This window comes from Heloderma suspectum, chromosome 6, assembly GCF_057233095.1.
Source record: "Heloderma suspectum isolate Gila_16-S chromosome 6, 16-S_ref, whole genome shotgun sequence".
NCBI classification, from domain to species: Eukaryota; Metazoa; Chordata; class Lepidosauria; order Squamata; family Helodermatidae; genus Heloderma; species Heloderma suspectum.
The window spans coordinates 110,987,226-110,992,251 of NC_139463.1; positions in this window are offsets into that span (position 1 = coordinate 110,987,226).

The following is a 5,026-nucleotide window of genomic DNA, read 5'->3' on the forward strand; positions in this document are numbered from 1 at the left end:
TTGATTTGAAGGGTTGTCCTGTTCAACTCCAGTTTAATCTTAAAGAACCATAAGAACTTTTACCCATTAAGAGCCTGAACATGCAGGTCCTTGGTCACTATGATGAGATACACTGTATTTCTCTTTAAATTATAACAGTTATTTCTAAATATGCATCTATACAAATCCATGTATGTAATATATGGTTCTGATACTGATAATGATATTGGGACCATATTACACCTGTCTTGAAAGACTTGCACTGGTTGCCAATTGCTTTCTGGGCAGAATTCCTGGTATTGGTTTAAAGCCTTTAAAGCCCTAATTGGTTTAGGATTGGGCTAGCTAAGGGACCAGCTTTCTCGCTATAAACTTGCTCAAGCATTAAAATCTGCAGGAGATTCCCTCTTGAGGGCACCACTTCCTATAGAGGTCTGTTTGTTGGGCACACATGAAAGGGCTTTCTCCTGTCTTGCCCCCAAACTACAGAATCTGCTCCTTGAAGAACTATAATTGGCCCCCACTCTCTTGGCCTTCAGAAAAGGTATGAAGATGTATCTTTTCAATTTAGCCTTTAAAATATGTACTATTAATGTTTTGTTGTTTTAACTATTTTATAGTTTTAAGGTTTTATGGTTTACATTGCTTTACATTGCTTTACACTGCCTTGATGGGTTTTTAGCAGATAAAACCTGTGTGTTAAGATTACCTTCTGCATCCCTCTTTCATGTGCCATTAGCATCAAAGGCGTGGTTGGTGGCAATATGCAAGAGAGCTGTCTTGCTCACAGTGCCTGAATGTGGAACACCTTGCCATTAGGACCTCTTCCTCTTTATCTGTGTTTTTCTGGCATTTATTTTTAACAAGCATTTGACTGCTGTGGATCCAACTATCAGGTGGATCCACAGTTGGCTACAGAATCGGACTCAAAGAGTGCTTATCAATGGGACCTTCTCAAACTGGGGAGAGGTAACGAGTGGGGCACCGCAGGGCTCAGTCCTGGACTCTTCAACAGTCCTGGGCTCAGTCCAGGGTTCAGTCCTGGGCTCTTCAACATTTTTATTAATCAGTTAGGTGAGGAGGTGCAGGGAATGCTTATCAAATTTGCAGATGACACAAAATTGGGCGGGATAGCTAATACCCTGGAAGAAAGAAACAAAATTCAAAGTGATCTGGATAGACTGGAGTGCTGGGCAGAAAACAACAGAATGACATTTAATAGGGAGAAATGCCAAGTTCTGCACCTAGGAAAAAGAAACCAAATGCACAGTTACAAAATGGGGGATACTTGGCTCAACAATACTACAAGCGAGAAGGATTTTGGAATTGTTGTCGATCACAAGCTGAATATGAACCAACAATGTGATGCTATTTTGGCAAATGCTATTTTGGCAAATGCTATTTTGGGCTGCATTAATAGAAGTATAGCTTCCAAATCATGTGAAGTACTAGTTCCCCTCTACTCAGCACTGGTGAGGCCTCCTCTTGAATACTGTGTCCAATTCTGGGCACCACACTTTAAGAAGGATGCAGACAAACTGGAGAGGGTTCAGAGGAGGGCAACAAAGATGATCAGGGGGCTGGAAACAAAGCCCTATGAAGAGAGACTGAAAGAACTGGGCATGTTTAGCCTTGAGAAGAGAAGACTGAGGGGAGATATGATAGCACTCTTCAAGTACTTGAAAGGTTGTCACAGAGAAGAAGGCCAGGATCTCTTCTCGATCATCCCAGAGTTCAGGACACGGAATAATGGGCTCAAGTGACAGGAAGCCAGATTCCGGCTGAACATCAGGAAGAACGTCCTGACTGTTAGAGCAATGTGACAATGGAACCAAGTACGTGGGGAGGTGGTGGGCTATCCCACACTGGAGGCATTCAAGATTAAGCTGGACAGCCATCTGTAAGGGATGCTTTGACTTGGATTCCTGCATTGAGCACAGAGTTGGACTCGATGGTCTTATAGGACCCTTCCAACCTTTAATACAGTGGATATTACTCCCCTACTTGCCCTGTTGCCCATTAGTTTTAACCCCTTCCCCATATTGTACTCAAATGTAAATTGCAAGGCCCAAGAAAGTCCTTAAACTGCTATTCTGTTCTATGATTTATTGACAGTTTGTTTTTATGTTTTGTAAGTGACTTCAAGAAACATCTTGTGCTTTTTTTTAGGAGAAAAATGGGGTACAAAATCCCTAATAAAACTGTGTGTAGTAAATGGGAAAACACTTAACCATGCTAGTACATACTGTAGATGTTCAGTGAAATCTCACATTAAAATATGGATTGGATCGCAGTAGGATTGAGTGAGATAGTTGTTTAGTTTGATTTCAATGCAAACTTAGCAAATTCACAGTTCCCAAACCTGAATGTGATCCCAAATGCAGTCCGAAAACAAAATCCATACTTTTCTGGTGTTGGATCCAGATTTAAACTGGGTCAGCTGTGCTAGCAGAAATGGAGTTCCCTGCCCCCTCCTTCTCACCTGAGACCCCTCCAGACCCCTGAAAAATGCTACACTTAGACCTCGTTCACATATAACAACAACCCAGGCATGGGCTGATTATGGGTGGAGTATGGGTGGAGTTATTCAGTTCACAACTGACCAACATGCCATGGGTTTTCTTCCTGGGTTGCTTGTGGTTAAGAACCTATTGTTAAACCATAGCACAAGGTTTGCATCAAATGAGAATCCATGACTCAACAACAACCAATGATTCAAAACTCATAATCAACCCATACTCGGGTTCATTATGTGTGAACCAAGCCAGAGAGTCAAGAGACTCTGGTGACTGGAGTGAGCTGTGACGTGGGGGAATGGAAATCCATCTAAATTTTTGTATAAAGTAAAAAAAACAACAACTATGTGGAAACAGGATGGAATGAACCTAGTAGTGGAAAAATGGGGAAATGAGTGAGATCAAGCTTGACAGATTTTCTATTTCTAGATCTCAGGAACACACCTTACAATTGGGAATATTCAAACACACACTTCCTTTGTTTTCTTGTTTCTTTATTGTCTTTAGCTCACATATGGCTCTGCTCCAGTAATGAATAATGAAACCCAAGCTGTTTTCTCCCAGCGAATGTTCCCAAATGGGCTCCATCAACATAGGGGCATTCTCCAGTTACTGCTGTATTTTAGATGGACTTGGATTGGAATTCTTTCTGTGAACGATGAGAATGGAGAGAGGTTTGTACACGATGTGCTTCCCACATTTTCCCACCATGGTATCTGCTTTGACTTCATAGAAAAATTCCCAACAGTGTATTTTTACAGTGATTTTAATGTTGTGCTGGATGAAGCACGTAAAATATACATCGTTGTCATGGGAAGCACAGCCAATGTGATGGTCTTATATGGTGAAATTCAGAGCATGTCACTTTTGAGAATGGTTCTTCAGCTTTCAGAAGTGGAGGATATTCCAAAGAAGACAAAAATCTGGATTATGACAGCCCAAATGGATTTCACATCAATTTCCATGCACAGAGAGTGGGGTGTAGATTTTCTCCATGGTGCTCTGTCCCTTGCAATTCACTCAAAGGAGGTGTTGGGATTCCAGGAATTTCTTCAAACCAGAAATCCTTCTTCAGGGGATCAGGATGGATTTGTCAAGGATTTCTGGGAACAGGCATTCAACTGTTTGTTCCTCATTTCTGAAACAGACATGCAGTCAGAGAAAACCTGCACGGGGGAGGAGAAGCTTGAGACTCTTCCTGCCTCCATTTTTGAAATGAGCATGACGGGCCACAGCTACAGTGTCTACAATGCTGTCTATGCAGTGGCACATGCTTTGCAGTCAATGCAGTCACACAAATCCAAGCAAAGAACAATGGAGGATAGAGGGCAACCGAAGCTTCAGAATCAAGAATCATGGCAGGTAACATCCTGCACAGATCCATGCAGGAGAGTTAGTTTACCATGTACGTGGTTACAACATCAGTCCCCGGGCCATTCGGAAAGCTGTCTCTCTAAATTAGCTGGTGTTGGGTATGGATGAGTGAATCTGTCTGTTTTGCTTTCTCTTGCATTCAAAGTTTTAAAATCTCAGGTACTTTATCTTCTGAATGTTGAGAAGTTTGTGTCATTTGCTAAATTCTTATATCTATGAATGATGAGGATCCCGTCAGAAAAAAAGAGGTGGCAACCTTAATTAAAAATTAACACTGGCGAAGACACAGGGATTCAGACACAGACCTTTAAGGGAAGAGCACTCCAAGCCCTGGGCCTGGATGGACACATCAGTCAGTTTTTGTTTCTCCCACATACATTTATTTAAAAACAAAACAAAAAACTTGTTTCTTTTTATTGTCCCGAATATGGAGAACTTCGCAAATTTTGGGAAATTCTAATCAAAACTGAACTGAACTGAAATTCCATGCATTCCTAGTGTTGGGGAATCTAATTGCACTTCCTCACATTAAGACCACCGAGGACTTACAAAGCAATCCTACACTCACAGCCCACCATGACACTGCTACGCCAACAGAATGGCTGCTATCTCTAATGGGTTGGTTCCAGACTTAGTCATGCCTGGAGTACAGCCATTAAAAACAATCGGAAAATTGGGCCATGATGTCTACTCTAGGCAGGGTCAGCCCTCCCATGATGCAGGATGAATCCCCACTTCAGGTGAAGGAATGGGAGGAGCAAGGAATTGCGTACTCCCCCACTAATGCCAGAGGGACACCTCCTCCTCCACTGTGGCATTTGCGACCGTAGAGAGTGAGACTTGTGGGGCTTTCCAGAACAATTTGTCTAGTGTCTGCTCTGTGGAACCCCACCAGTACTGTTCTCCTGCTGTGGCAAGTGTTGCAGCAAGAGTGGCTGGCAGAGCTCTCTGGAGCAGCCACCCATCCTCTGTTTTTCTCTGAGGGGATCCTCAGGTGGCTGCTCTTAGCCCCCTGTCCCCTGGCTCACCCTGAGAATCTCTCAGCATGAGCCAGAGGGGCAGGCAAGCCCTCCAGAGACTGAGTCCAAAATGTCTGGCTCTGAGGCGGTCTTTCCTTAGGACAGAAACTGTGGGATGGGTGTCCCAGGAAATTGTAC